At 37.4% G+C, this 15583-nt stretch overlaps 1 protein-coding gene across 2 annotated transcripts in view; it reads left to right on the top strand.

Moving 5' to 3' along the window:
- The window catches only part of LOC136834448 (gastrula zinc finger protein XlCGF49.1-like), a 65539-nt gene extending 50415 nt beyond the window's left edge, over positions 1 to 15124 (top strand). The window contains exons 2-5 of one of the 2 annotated variants that reach the window (XR_010851813.1): positions 3407 to 4083; positions 4376 to 4507; positions 6276 to 13121; positions 13330 to 15124. The gene's annotated coding sequence lies outside the window, so the exon portion shown is untranslated. Of the gene's footprint in view, positions 1 to 3406; positions 4084 to 4375; positions 4508 to 6275 lie in introns of both variants that reach the window. The other variant, XR_010851812.1, reaches the window with a different exon arrangement.
- The last annotated feature ends 459 nt before the right edge of the window (positions 15125 to 15583 follow it).

The following is a 15583-nucleotide window of genomic DNA, read 5'->3' as shown; positions in this document are numbered from 1 at the left end:
AAAGTCTTTGGTGCTCTGTCAGGGATCCTTCAAGAGCAATTTCAAAGAATGCCCTGTCTTTTTTATTAAGGACGTCATCAAAGAGGCTCATCTTTCATGTAAGGATGAACATTTTCAGCTCCTAAGAGTTAATGCTCATGAAGTGAGAGCCATTGCTACATCCTTGGCTTTTCACAAGTCTTGTCTCTCCAGTCTATTGTGGACTCAACATACTGGAGGTGTAATTCAACGTTTGCTTCTCATTATTTGAGAGATGTTCGTGTGACATATGAGAAGTGCTTCTCTCTAGGAGCATACGTATCCATGATTCGGTGCTGGGTCAGGAGCTGAAGCCAATCCTATTTAGTTTAGTTAATTCAGTTATTTTTAATTGTTTGTTGTGTTTTTATGGTTGGTTGAAAAAGAGTGTTGAAGTTCTCTCTCTTTTTCATCTCTTATCACTAACAAGGTTAGGCTTGGTCAGGTGGTCGGTTTTGGTTGTCATGTTCCTTGTATTTTTATTACCTAGCTCTGTCATGTAAGAGGATAGCCCCATTGATATGATTCAGGTGAGGCTCTGTCATGTAAGTGGGTTAATCCCCATTGACACGATCCGCTAACAGGCTCTGCCATGTTAGTGGGTTTCATCCCCATTGATATGATCCAGAAGGGCTGTCAGTCTTAGGTCACATCCTCGCTGAAGCTCTTGAGGCATGCAGACTCATAGACAGTATCCATGAAGTCCTCTGCCCAATCAGGTAAGAACCATGGTTTTTTGTTTATCCTACAACATATGTTGTTTTCCGTTTTTAGTTATTAGCTGTCTCTTGCCCTCCTCCAAGGGTGCCAATCAGCTAAGTATATATCTGACGGGTAAGTTGCATGTACAAAAATGATATTTTTATGATAAAATAAAGTTTTGTACATACTTACCCGGCAGATATATACGATTGATGGGCCCGCCCAGCCTCCCCTCAGGAGACAGGTGGAAGAGAAAATCTGATTAGAAAACGGGAATGGTTCCTATTCCGCCACCCAGCGGTGGTATGGTTGATCACCTGGATAGTGCGTGTGCCTTGAGTTTTGAAATTCTGTACCGGAGACTATAGCTAAGTATATATCTGCCGGTAAGTATGTACAAAACTTTATTTTATCATAAAAATATCATATTGCTGTATTCTGTTTTAAGCTAACCGTCAGAAGTGTTGAGACAGGATTTGCTTTGTAAATGACTAAAGTACTTTATTGCTGTATTTTGTTGTAAGGTAACCAGTCAGAATTGTTGAGACAGGATTTGTTCGTAAATGACTAAAGTACTGTATTACTGTATTCTGCTTTATATTAAGCTAACCAGTCAGAAGTGTTGAGAGTGGATTTGCTTCGTAAATAACTAAAGTACTGTATCACTGTATTCTGTTTTAAGCTAACCAGTCTGATTTGTTGAGACAGGACTTGCTTCATAAAATACTTTTTTTTATGTATTTCAATGTATAAACTTGAAAAATATTTATGAGTTATAAAAATAGTTTAATATGAGTGAAATCTTTCATTTGACCTCATTAAAACTTGAATAATATCTGAATAATATTTTACACTACCAAAAGTTCTTTGTAATGACCAAGCAGAGGAAGAACCCAAAGACTGTCGGTAGGTAATACTTCCTTCACTCTTGTCTCCTTGTGGCACCAACTCTGCCCTGATGCTTGTGGACTACTAAGCTGGGCCCTCTGCTCATAGTGGCACTAGTATATGTCTGGTGGTCATCCCCTACACAGTCATCGACCATTTGCTTGCACCTTTCACTCCTCCTGTGGTGGTGGGGTTTCCCTGGGTTTCCTGGGAGTTGCTGAAGGTACTTTGGTGGTCCCTTGGTACGTATAGTACATGGAGCATCCTTTGTTAGTCTTGGGACATTTTTTGGCTGCTTTGGAAATTCTCTCATACTAGTTTTTTTTAGCTGGACTGATTCTTTTGTCATCACTTGTGGTCAGTTGTAACATTTCTTTCTCCCTGACCAGTTCTCAGTAATGACCTATTTCCCATCATGACCTTAAGGTTTGAGGCAATCCACCACCCTGATGGTCTGGTTAGAACCCAGTGTTCTATGTAAGGTCATTGTGTACCCTTGGTATTCACCCTAATTTAAAAGCCCCAGGTTCCCACACTGGCCCCTCTAATATTAGATAAGCAGGACCGTTGTAATGGATTATACAAGTATTTCCTGGAGGAATAAACATGAAATTCTTTAAAATAAGATCAAGATTTAGCAGGAAAACCACTTTGAGAAATATGATTGATGTCATGAATATGTACCAAAGTCTTTTGTAATGCCAGTAATATTCAAAGTTTCTGTCGACTCTCAAAGTCAATGACGTCATCCTTGGGCAACAGACCACCGATGGATGGTCTCTTGTCTGTCAGTTTTTCATAAGTTGCATTTTAACAGATCTTTCATGTTCACAACTGATCCCTGATCATTATCATGTGCCAAGAGCTACTGGATTTGCAGAACAGCAGCACCAGAATGCAGTAAATGTGCTTTGCTGTCGAACTTCTCAGTTCCAGAGGTCCTCCTTTATTCCTCACACTGTTGGACTGAGGGTCAGCCTTGCAACTGGTAGCTCAGAAGTTCAGGCAGATACAATGCATTACTACCCTAATACAGTTCTCCTTGCATTTTGATAATTTACTTACATATTTATCTATTCATTAATCTTTTTTTTATTTTCTCATTTCTAATAACTGATCTCTTTCTGTATTTCCCATTACCTTCTATTCCTACTTTTAAGTGAAGACTGATATTCATTCTTTGGAAGCTTCTCAAATGTCAAGTCAGTAGCCCCTTTTGTCGGCTTGTTCCATATGAATAGGGTTCTTCATTTCCTGAATAATAATAATAATAATACCAATAATGACATTGTATGATGGATATTGCTTTACAATGTATAAAATCTTGTCCAGCCTCTTCCTATGGCTAGTTATAACAAGCTTTTGAGTCATTTTTATCTGCTATGTAATACAACAGCATAAGTCAAAGTAATGTTTTGTATCGGCTAAACAAACACTAAAGAGGGAATGTTTAATATTTATGTATCATAATGTTCTGTGCATTTTGAAATCTTAAATTTTTGTTTACCAATGTTAAGTTTGTATTTGAAAGAAGTATCCACTTGCTTGTGTTATTTTCTGCTTTATATTGTGTCGTTAAATTTGTTTTTTTTGCTAATCATTTGTATGAGGCAGTATTAGTATACAGATTCATTCACAGTCACTGGGAATCAAGAAAGAGACAAGGAAGCCATTTTCCCTGTATGTAGACATACAGAACACTAAAGCATAACTCACGTTGTGTATGTTAATAAGTTGTGCCCTTATATCAGTAGAGTACTGTCATTCATTACCAAAGTTTTTTCCTCTTCTGTTTCAGATCCATCAGCCATGTTCGCAACGAGAAACCTGTTGAGATTTCTCGTTAATCTTCAAGTGAACCAAGTCGGAGACTTTGAAATGGCATACAAGATGTTGGACTCACAATTTGTGTTCTGGCAATTGCCGCTGTCCATCTCATCTCTCGACATCGATGTCGGATGACAGCAGGATGCACTTGGTGCATTTGCCTTTGTGCCATTAATAAAAATGCAGAGAGTACATACCAGATAGATGTCACCGCTTGGCTGTGCGACAAAAAGATTATGGGTGTTTACGGATTGGCGAGTTTAGTACCAGCAAGGATTTGTTCTGTCAGAGAAGGCGTCAAGAAATACCAACCTCTGTCTCTGTCTCTCCTTCGATTTCGTCATATAATCATCATTATTTTGATAATGATTTGTGTCATTATGATGATAATGAGTGTGTTGAGGAGTGGTTAGTCTCAGAAAAGAAGATATGGACGTAGCAGAACTGAGAAGGCCATTCAGGCATAAAGACCACAGAACAGAGGAGATGGAGAGCCCTCATAACACAGGCTTCCTGGGGTTAGATTACCTATACATAATCAAAGCCAAGAGTTTAATTATTAAACAATCTGAACACGCAGAATGTGAACAAAAAAAATACACATTAAGACCAAGTTAATTATGCTTGGTGCTTTAAAGCACATAGCTGGTAAGTATAGAACTCAGTGCAAAGTCTAAGTGGTACTGTATCTACAGTGGAGTCTAAAAGTTATCAGTTATTTAGCAGACAAACCAATATTTGTTAGTTGACCAGTAAGTCTTTGCTCTCTCAAAGACTTACTTGCTTTAAACCAAGTAACGTCAGTTCTGCGTTAGGAGTGACTAATAGTTTTTGTTTCAACTCTCATGAGTTGTGTTGTTGTAGTGAGTAGTATCATTACAGGTGGTCAGTATTGTTTACCTTTGTTTTTTTCTTCTCAACTTCTCTCCTCCATATGCAGGTATGAGCTATGGGGTCAACAAGCCAATATCAAGTTGTTCCTACAAGCAAAGATGTGCTCGGTCAACTCAGTTTTGACCCCAAAGGATTTGTGGACAAAATCTGGATGACCTTATAGACCCTTGATACAAAGGTACTGTATCTTTAAGTATTCTTACTTATGCCTGTTACTTAGTGAAGTAGGAATAGCTTTGTAAGTTACTTAACCACTTGTTGAGGATCAGACAGACCTCTATATGAAGAAACCTTGTCAGTTAAATGAACATTACTGAGTTGTTGGTAAAAGAAGGCCTTTTGTGGTGCTGTTTTCCTTCTTACTTTCTTGAAATCTTTGGCTGAGAGAGAGAGAGAATATTTGCTCCTCATTGAGACATCGGAGATCAGAGGGTTCGACAATTGCACTGGGCAAACTATTCCAGGTTGAAAGTACTTTGCTTGTCAGTTGTAAATTGTTGAAATAACATTCACTGATGTCGTCAAATTTGGTTACCTTAAGATATTTATCTTTTTCAGATTTCTAGAGTAGTTTGTGTACCTGAGCTTGTGTCTCTGTTATTGACCGTAGACAAGGATGCTTCTCTCTCTTTTCATTTGCTGGAAGACGTTATTGAATAATCTCCAGGAATTCTTTGTCCTTCTGACAAAGGTAATCCTCAGAGATTGTCTTTCAGTAGTGGATCAGGTGTCTTCAGGGTCCAAGAGCAATTTCAGTGTCCTTACTGTGTACAGGAACTAATCCTACATCTCTTTGAGATATCCACAACTGTAGGGGGGTAGCAGTGATGTCAGTTCACCCTACTTGGTGCACTGCAGGTATTACTTAATAAGGGTCTTTGCAGTGTCCCTTTTGCCCCTAGGTGCTTCAACCCCTTTCACTCCTTTGACTGTACCTCTGCTCATATTCTCTTCCTTCCATCTTACTTTCCTCATAGTGCAACTGCAAAAGATTTGTTTCCTCCTGTTACGCCTTTCATGCCGTTGTGCTCTTGATTTCCCTTTCAGCGCTGAGTGACCTCATGTGTCCCAGTGCTTGGTCTTTATATTCCATTCTATTCCTCTAGTAGTTAGAAATAAGAACTCTTGTATTTTATCTTTTATGGTCAAGTGCTTTTTATCAGCATGCTTTAAAATGATGGATAGTCACATTGAAAAGTTTATGATGACAAAGCCAAACCTTTTCTTAATAACACAAGACAAATTCCACGTAATGACATTCATCTAAATAATAATAATAATAATAATAATAATAATAATAATAATAATAATAGTAATAATTAGCATTCTTGTGAGAAACCTCAGAAGCATTTTTGATCTTTAGTCATCACAAACCACATCACAGCACATTTTAGTCTTGGGAAATCAACAGCAAACTTGCAAAGGCCTATAATTTACTCGGTAATGCCCCACTCAAATGCCCTCACTCAAAACAATTTCATGTGATGGCTAGTAGTCCGTTTTGCAACTGAATCGTAGTTGTTTTACGTCTGGACGTTATTCCAAGCTAGTAGCCTGGAGTTGTATTTGTAAGTTAAATGTGTTGTATTCCTGTGTTCACGTTAGTCTTTTGTAAGGTGGGATTTCATATAATTGTTTGGTTCAGGGTAGAAGCAGGTTGTATGAATTATTGTGGTTTGTAGACATCGAATGTTTATTGAGAATAATTAAGAGAAATTTGATCAGAATCATCAGCATTTTGTTTTCCAATGACTGAGTTGTGTTTATTGAAACAGCTGTGGCTTGTATGACTTAGAAATGATCAAGTATTTGGGCACATGAGTTTTAGAAACTTTGTGGTAGAATTTTGAGGAATGGCTGTCAAGTATTTCATGAGGTTTTCACATGAATCACAATGATGTTTAAACAGTAGAATGCAATGCTAAAGATCCTAATTTCATTTACAGATTTTGGTGGAAGGTTTGAGAAGCTAAGGAGGATTCCTTCCATAAAGTTTAAATCTTCCCAAGAATGGGAGGAACTTGAAGACTTTACTACATAAATATACATAAATATTTTATGTATATGGTATTCATGTGCAAAATGTATAAGCCTGGCTGCATGTTACTTTTTTTTTGCAAGAGTTTCCCTTCCTCCAGGGAATGGGAGTCGGTGTTTTTGTTGAAAAGTTTGTAGTTTTGCAATTATAACTGATGGCTGGCCTTTCCTGATTTGCCCGTGGGTTGTTAGTGACAGCTCACATTGTTTTGAATCCAATAGAACTTTTTACCAGAGTGGAATAAAACAGTTAATCATTCAAGCTCAGTTTCTGTGACAGAAGTTAGCCAGCCTTTCTTACAAACCCAACAAGCAAATGAGAGCTGATGTTTACTCTAGAGAAATACTTGGAAAAATTTATATGTATTTTGTGATTCATTGCAAACCACAAATTGAAAGATAGAAAGTGGATGAAAGTATAGAATGTTCTTAGAAAATAGAGATTGTTTGACACAGACAGGAAACCCAGGCTTGTACTAATCTGTTGTAAAAGGAAATTATGTCAGATATTTGGAAGGAAAGGCCAGTTCAATATGTGAGAAGACTTTTGCCTATGTATATCATGTTTGATGAGTGAGAAATTTTGTAATGAGTACAGAATACAAGTGGTTCAATTTTATTATAAGTGAAAGTTACGCATCTAAAAATACAGTTCATATTTTGCTTTAGTTTGTTAAAAAACTTGAATATGTTGGAATGACACAAAAATCTTGTTGACTGGTACACTTAGTCATGTATTTCATTCTTGAATTAGTATTATTTTACTCGATTCATTTTGATTATAATCAAGTTTCTGGTTGTGTAAACTCAAATAAAAGCAGCTTACTATTATGGCATGTTCAAGTTTGCAAATTTTGCGAGAGTCAGTTTTTTAGACTGTAAATTGAAGCTTGTTGTCCCAGAATTATTTGTCAAGATCCTAAATTACTTATCAAGTTCCTGAATTATGTATCAAGTTCATAAATTATTTATTAAGTTCTTGAATTATGTATCAAGTTCTTGAATTATGTATCAAGTTCCTAAATTATTTATTGAGTTCCTGAATTAATTATCTGGTTCACTGAATTATTTACCAAGTTCCTGAATTATTTGTCCAGTTTGTGCATGACGGGTATCAATGAAAACTGAAAGAGATGATTCACGTTTTGCTCATCACACGAATAATGTTCATAAGTCTCTTCAGTAGAAGGCAGACTCTCACAGTAGATTCTATTGTAACTGTCTGTTTGGGTATCAATACAGTCGTTGTACATTTCATCATAGTATAATGTTCATGTCAGCTTCCTTGTGAGACGTATTCATGGTACAATTCCCCTAGAGGCCTATTTAGCCCTAGCCTAGGCAGTAATACTTTGTATAATGTCATCAGCTTTGTACAGGTCATATAATGTACACATCTTGGGTAGTTTGCCAAGTTTATGATGAACTGATAACCACTGATTAAGAGATGGTTTTTTTTTGGTGTACAGTAGGCCTAGCCTGGCCCGGATGTAGACTCTTTTTGTATAATTAACATTAAAAAGCTCCCCTTGTATTCTGCACGTTGTGTTACATTATGCTTTGTACTGTGTTTTTATAGAATTATTGAGAGGGTGAGTACATTTTGCTTTCAAGAATTTCATGTAAAAGTACCACTGACTTTCAGATATAATTTTTGGAAATTCCTGTATTGAAAAAAGGAATCTTTTAACTGAGAAAGAATTGTCAATTTCTCCTAATTTTTTTTTAAGTTAAATTCATCAATATTTATTTTTGTGGAAGAAGCAAAAATGTGCTCTGTCTTTTAATAATCATAATCCAGATCTGGTTTAGTAGGGTGAACTCTCAAGTGAATAGATGCTTAGGGCATCTAGTCTTTTGAAAAGCAACAATGACCTTATAGCACAGCCTGCTCTTGAATTTTTCAAGTTCTCTCACAGCTAATAGTAATTCACGTCTTTTTTGTAGTCTCAACTAAATTATACCTTACATATATTCCATTATAAGATTTATCTAGCAAATTTATCTTTCCTGAAATGGCTGCCCAGCCAAAATGTTTCATGATAATGTAGCTGATATGTAGAGAAGCCCTGTTAAATTGAGGGATTACTGTACTGTATTGTACTGTATTATTACAGTAGTGGCCAAGCTTCTGTACGTAATTGAAAATATCAGGTTTTTGTATAATTGTATACTGTATGTGGTATTTTGTTTAGTGTAATTTTTTGTGTTATGAAGTACATGTTCATACAAAAACAAAAACTTTTTACATTGTATTGCTGCCATATTATTGGTCTAGCTCTGAAGGTCGTGATATTCTTACATTTTAGTTTGACTTTTTCACGAAGGCTTTGTTTTGACAGCACATTTTGCCAATGGCTGTGAGCTGTAAATGAATGTTTCTGTATTGTACAACAGTTGTTTCTGGTTTTTTTGGCCGAAGAAGTTGAAACACCAAAGAAAAGCAAATCCTCTTTACGAAATGGTCCTTTTTGCTCTGGTGAGACAAAGGTATTGTTTTTTTTTAATGACACCTAAACACCAATATTTTGCAAGGCTTGCCACACACAGCTGGCTCTTTGAAGTTTGTACCAGACATAGCAGGTGTTACTTCTGACCAGGGTTGCCATTTCTGATTTTGAAAACGCGCTGCAGGAGCTTCCAAAACGTGCCAGAAACATTCTAAATCCTTTCTTAGGAGCACTGTAAAAGGCGCTAGGATATTTTGAAATGCCAAAAAAATTATAAACTTAAATTTATAGTTTTCAGTTAAGATTCAGATAAAAATTTTCTCAAACAGAATAATGAATAAAATAATTGAAAGTCTGGTTTTTATTTAATCATTTTTCTATATCGAGTGGATAAGAAATTGTTCATCGATAGAGAGCAATTGATTAAATGAAATAAAATTAATAACAAACAGAAGCGCATAAAGTGTTGGATGCCTGCATGCAGATAATACGTAACTTTAATTCTTATTTGAAGAGAAAATTCTAAGCAAATAGTAAAAGCATCTCTATAACATGATGTCTGCTTCTGCTGTTTTAGGGTCGCATCTTGTGTGGTAGATTACGTTTTGAGTCGGACTGAAAGCGTTGTTAATCCCACACCTAAGTAATCCCTTGCCTTCTCCTCCCACCGAGTCAAGCTCTCAACTTTCTCCTCCTACTGCCATCTGTTCAAGATGAGTACTCTCATCAACAGAACCAATCTTTTGACTTTATCTTACAGTAGCCTACAACTCTGCAGCACAGTTTGGGAAAAAGAGAGAAAGAGAGGTCTCCTGCGATATAACAATGATAATGCAGAAATTGTTTCAGTATAGCAGGGCAAAGGACTCTGAAAGGCAATCAGTTTAACATATTTTATGTTATCAGCTGGAAAAGCACTAGATTTGTCTAAAAAGGCGTCAAATAGCGCGGCCGCGCCAGATAGAAAAAAAACGCGCTAGGTCCAAAACGCGCTAGACTGTCCGCGAAACGCGCTGAAATGGCAACTCTGCTTCTGACTGTGACTCAGTTTTCTAGGAGGTTTATTTTAGCTACAACTTAAATGTGGATTAGTTTGCCTGGTGCCGTTGTGGAATCTTCTGATCACCAAACATTCAAGCAAAGAGCAAATTCAGTCCTGCTTTCTACTGACATCTGAATTTCTGAATTTCAGGTGTATTGGTTTTATGTTCTGTTCCCTCGTGTTTGTTTATTGATCACCTTTTCCTAAACTTGCTTCTGCAGGCTGATTTCCCTTCGGAGCCCTCTTGGGTTTATTCGAGTCTTGACTCTGTCTGTAAGGGCTTTCTTATTTTTTTCAGTTGAAGATTTAGAGAGAGAGAGAGAAATGGTTGGTGAGGAACTTCAAGCACTGTTGGCACAGGTAGTGACAAAGTTCCACAAGATCCCGTAGCAGCTATGAAATGTATTTCCTGTGTGATACGAATTATAGTGCAGGACATATTCTTAAAGTAGATAATCAGGAGAAAAGTGTTCTTGTGCTGAATGCAGGTAACTGAGTGAATGTTGGATAATTAAGTTTGATGCAAGAGGGCGATCAGTCACCAGTCACCAGACTGTCCTCAACAATGAGCTGTATGAAACATGTAAGGAGAAGGCTCAGGGAGAATAATCTTGACATTGTCAGCAGGGCTCCTTTGGGCCACCAGAAGCGTTGGAATATACATTCCTACTTGGATGAGAACTGTGAGATGGGATGCAGGAATGAGGGGAGATATTTTGCAAGGTAAAACAAAGGAAAGACAAGAGTGGCAGAATTGGACAGAGGGCCTTTGCATCTCCTTGCCATGATGATGATGCTGATATATATCTGTGTGAAACAGAATTTCTATTCAGTAAAAGCTTCAAAGTCATCTTAAGAACTGTATGGAAATAGGAGCACAGTCTTCTAAATATTTAGTGTGGTCAAAATATTTAAGATGTTTTATCAGGTTCCATGAATTGCCAGAGTGATGGAAAATGGTAATTTGGTAGGTCCTGTGTTCCTCGAAAGTTTTGGGATATTGTGATAGTGCCATTGGTAGTTGAAGATTCAGTAGAAGCAGTTTTATATCAAGCTAGTATGTTTTGAGATTGGTTAATATACTCCTTACAAATCTTGCTGACCTCGGAATGTTTTTGCTAGTTCCCAGATGTGGAGAGACATTTTCTGAACCATAGACGTGTTCCATAGGGCCAGTCCTCCATTTTTTTGGGGGGGCAGGGAGCACTAAAGTATAATGAAAAAAAATGGTTTAAATTTTTTCAATTATAATATTGTGGTTGTATTGATTTGTTTGTTGCTAGATAAAAGCGTGTTTGTGATCATTTCTTTTTATTGGCTGTCTCCTTAAATGTACAAAGTGGCAATATACATTATAAATATAATGCATTTTTACTATAAATATTATACAATTTTAATGTATTTTTATACAATGATACAGAAGGTCCTGTAATATAACAACAGCATTTATTTACACAATGAGACACACACGGATCTGAAACCTATATAGAATTGGAATTATATCACATAAATATGCTATGCCTTGCACGCTTCATACACACATTGAAAGTTCTCTCTCTCTCTCTCTCTCTCTCTCTCTCTCTCTCTCTCTCTCTCTCTCTCTCTCTCTCTCTCTCTCTCTCTTGCACACTCCCTAAACTTATCAAACTTTCTTCCGCGCACTAAACTGATTCAATTTTCTCTTGCACATTGCAGAAACTTATTGAAAGTTCTATCCCACACTTCAAAAAGTTATTACATGTTCTCTCGCACACTTCATAATCTTGATACATTTTCTCTCGCACACCAGAGAAACTTCTATTTTCTCTCTTGCACTCTTCATTTGCGTGTGAGAATTTCTGTCGCGCATGACAAACGTTGCAATGTTCACTCGCACGCTTTAAGGAGGTCATGAAGTGTGCGAGAGATTTCATTCATTTCATTAAGTTTATGAAGCAAGAGGTAGAGTGAAAGAGCCAAAATAAGTGAAAGACAGAGGGCAAAAGAGCCAAAGTGAAAGACAGAGAGCGAAAGAGCCAAAGTGAAAGACAGAGAGTGAAAGAGCCAAAGTGAAAGACAGAGAGCAAAAGAGCCAAAGTGAAAGACAGAGGTGAAAGAGCCAAAGTGAAAGAGAGTGAAAGAGCCAAAGCAAGTGAAAGACAGAGTGAAAGAGCCAAAGCAAATGAAAGACAGAATGGAAGAGCCAAAGCAAGTAAAAGACAAGTGTGAAAGAGCCAAAGTGAAAGAGAGTGAAAGAGCCAAAGTGAAAGACAGAGTGAAAGAGCCAAAGCAAGTGAAAGAGAGAGTGAAAGAGCCAAAGCAAGTGAAAGAGTCAAAGCAAGTGAAACAGTAAAAAAAAGTGACAGCCATAGCAAGTGAAAGACAGAGTGAAGGAGCCAAAGCAAGTGAAAGACAATGAAAGAGTCAAAGCAAGTGAGAGAAAGTCAAAGCAAGTGAAAGACAGGGTGAAAGAGTCAAAGCAAGTGAAAGACAGGGTGAAAGAGTCAAAGCAAGTGAAAGACAGGGTGAAAGAGTCAAAGCAAGTGAAAGACAGAGGGTGAAAGAGTCAAAGCAAGTGAAAGACAGAGGGTGAAAGAATCACAGCAAGTTAAAGATAGGGTGCAAGGGTCAAAGCAAGTGAAAGACAGAGTGAAAGAGAGGCAAAAGAGTCAAAGCAAGTGAAAGACAGAGGTGAAAGAGTCAAAACAAGTAAAAGACAGAGTGAAAGAGTCAATGCAAGTGAAAAACAGAGGGTGAAAGAGTCAAAGCAAGTGAAAGACAGTGAAAGTCAAAGCAAGTGAAAGACAGTGAAAGTCAAAGCAAGTGAAAGACAGAGGCAAAAGAGTCAAAGCAAGTGAAAGACAGAGAGTGAAAGTCAAAGCAAGTGAAAGACAGTGAAAGTCAAAGCAAGTGAAAGACAGAGGCAAAAGAGTCAAAGCAAGTGAAAGACAGAGAGTGAAAGTCAAAGCAAGTGAAAGACAGAGTGAAAGCCAAAACAAGTGAAAGACAGAGAGTGAAAGAGTCAAAGCAAGTGAAAGACAGAGGGTGAAAGAGTCAAAGCAAGTGAAAGACAGAGGGTGAAATAGTCAAAGCAAGTGAAAGACAGAGGGTGAAAAGTCAAAGCAAGTGAAAGACAGAGTGAAAGAGTCAAAGCAAGTGAAAGACAGAGGGTGAAAGAGTCAAAGCAAGTGAAAGACAGAGAGTGAAAGAGTCAAGGCAAGTGAAAGAGTCAAGGCAAGTGAAAGACAGAGGTGAAAGAGTCAAAGCAAGTGACAGACAGAGGGGTGAAAGGGTGAGAGAGTCAAAGGCAAGTGAAAGACAGTGAAAGAGTTGAAGGAAGTGAAAGACAGAGTGTTAAAGAGTCAAAGCAAGTGAAAGACAGAGTGAAAGTCAAAGCAAGTGAAAGACAGAGGGTGAAAAAGTCACAGAGGGTGAAAAAGTCAAAGCAAGTGAAAGACAGAGTGAAAGAGTCAAAGCAAGTGAAGGACAGAGGTGAAAGAGTCAAAGCAAGTGAAAGGGTGAGAGAGTCAAAAGCAAGTGAAAGACAGTGAAAGAGTCGAAGGAAGTGAAAGACAGAGGGTGAAAGAGTCAAAGCAAGTGAAAGACAGAGTGAAAGTCAAAGCAAGGGAAAGACAGAGGGTGAAAAAGTCAAAGCAAGTGAAAGACACCGGGTGAGAGAGTCAAAGCAAGTGAAAGACAGAGGTGAAAGAGTCAAAGCAAGTGACAGACAGAGGGGTGAAAGAGTCAAAGCAAGTGAAAGGGTGAGAGAGTCAAAAGCAAGTGAAAGACAGTGAAAGAGTTGAAGGAAGTGAAAGACAGAGGGTGAAAGAGTCAAAGCAAGTGAAAGACACAGGGTGAAAGTCAAAGCAAGTGAAAGAGACAGGGTGAAAGTCAAAGCAAGTGAAAGAGAGTGAAAGAGTCAAAGCAAGTGAAAGACAGAGGGTGAAAGAGTCAAATTAAATGAAAGAGTTAAAACTGTTGAAAAAGCCAAAGCAAGTGACAGTGAAAGTTGAAAAACTTAAAGACAGAGAGTGAAAGAGCCAAAGCAAATGAAAGACAAGTGAAAGAGCCAAAGCAAGTGAAAGAGCCAAAGCAAGTGAGAGCTAAAACAAGTGAAAGAGTCAAAGCACGTGAAAGATAGAAGGTGAAAGAGTTAAAACAAGTGAAAGAGTCAAAGCAAGTGAAAGACAGAGTGAAATGGTTCAAACAGTTGAGAGAGTGAAAGAGCCAAAGCAAATGAGTCAAAGCACATGAAAGACAGGTGAAAGAGTTAAAGCAAGTGAAAGAGTGAAAGTCAAAGCAGTGAAAGAGCCAAAGCAAATGAAAGACAGAAAGAGTAAATGTGAAAGACAGAGTGAAAGAGCCAAAGCAAGTGAAAAACAGTGAAAGAGTCAAAGCAAGTGAAAGACAGAGAATGAAAGAGCCAAAGCAAGTGAAAGACAGTGAAAGAGTCAATGCGAGTGAAAGACATGGAGTAAAAGAGTCAAAGCAAGTGAAAGACAGAAAGAGTTAAAGAATCAAAGCAAGTGAAAGACAGAGAATGAATGAGTCAGAGCAAGTCAAAGACTGAGAATGAAAGAGTCAAAGCAAGTTGTTGTGCTTAGAGTGTAAGTATCATTACTTTGAGTAACTTTGTGAAGGAGAAGTCTAGGGGGCGTTTGTTTCGAGAGGAAGAACCGCCAATATTTTTTCAGGTAATAATAATAATAATAAGGGCAGGCCCGTACCCAGAGTTTTTTATGGAGGGGGGGGGCGAGGTCGTTTTTCCCAAAACTGAACCTTTTCTGCTATATATGTCATTGCATATATAAGTATATACAAGATGAAGCACTTGAAAATGTTATTTTAGTTATATTAAGAAGAAAAACTGGGCATGCCGTCTATGCCCTTCTACCCGAGCAAATGTTATTCAAAGTACTGACTATGGCTAACAGAATTTTACTTATAATGTTGAAAGTTTGCACGGAAATTAAAAATAATTCTATTTTTTCAGCTTTATTGACTGATTCATTTAATGTGTTAACAGTAACAGATAAAATGGATATTACTTCATTTATTGTTATGTTATATACTTTGACTTAACAAAAGACACTAATTAATGAATATGCTAGAGTATGTATGTGATGCAATAAAAAAAATCAAAATTTACAAATAAAAAGGAGAAACTGCAATTACTATGTATAGTTATATATGAAAATGTTCAAACGCACACTGCAAATGAAAATATAAAATGTATGCATACTTCAACTATTTGTATGTACAAATAATAAACTACAAACACAAGTGATATGTAGCAATCACTCTTCTGTTTCCTCCTATTAAAGAATGATGTTAATGTTTAATAATAAAATTTGTAAAAGAAGACTTGCCAAAAAACAAAACATTGTTATTTATTACTTTATAAGTACAGTTCAGTGAAAAGGATAGTCACAGGAAATATGGACTTCCAGAAATTTTTTTTTTTTTTTTTTGGGGGGGGATCGATCAACACCGCCCCCCTGCCCCTCGGGACAGGCCTGAAGAGGCGGTGTGTCAAAACTGACCAGAACTTCATTTGTGCTTCCCGTAGAGTCGAGTGACCTTAAATGTTGAGCAAATATGGAAGCTTGTCAGTGATTCCTCCTTAGGCTAAGAAGATTAATTGATAGTCATGTGATTGTAGGAAGTAGTCTTGTGTTCCGAGGCTATGTTACCTTTCAATTCGAGCTCAGTTTCAGCCTCCCGTCGAAGGAGACGATGACTGCGA

Source organism: Macrobrachium rosenbergii, chromosome 53 (genome assembly GCF_040412425.1).
Source record: "Macrobrachium rosenbergii isolate ZJJX-2024 chromosome 53, ASM4041242v1, whole genome shotgun sequence".
Classification (NCBI taxonomy): domain Eukaryota; kingdom Metazoa; phylum Arthropoda; class Malacostraca; order Decapoda; family Palaemonidae; genus Macrobrachium; species Macrobrachium rosenbergii.
The sequence above is the reverse complement of the archived record's forward strand: the minus strand, read 5'-3'. Positions and strand labels throughout refer to the sequence as shown.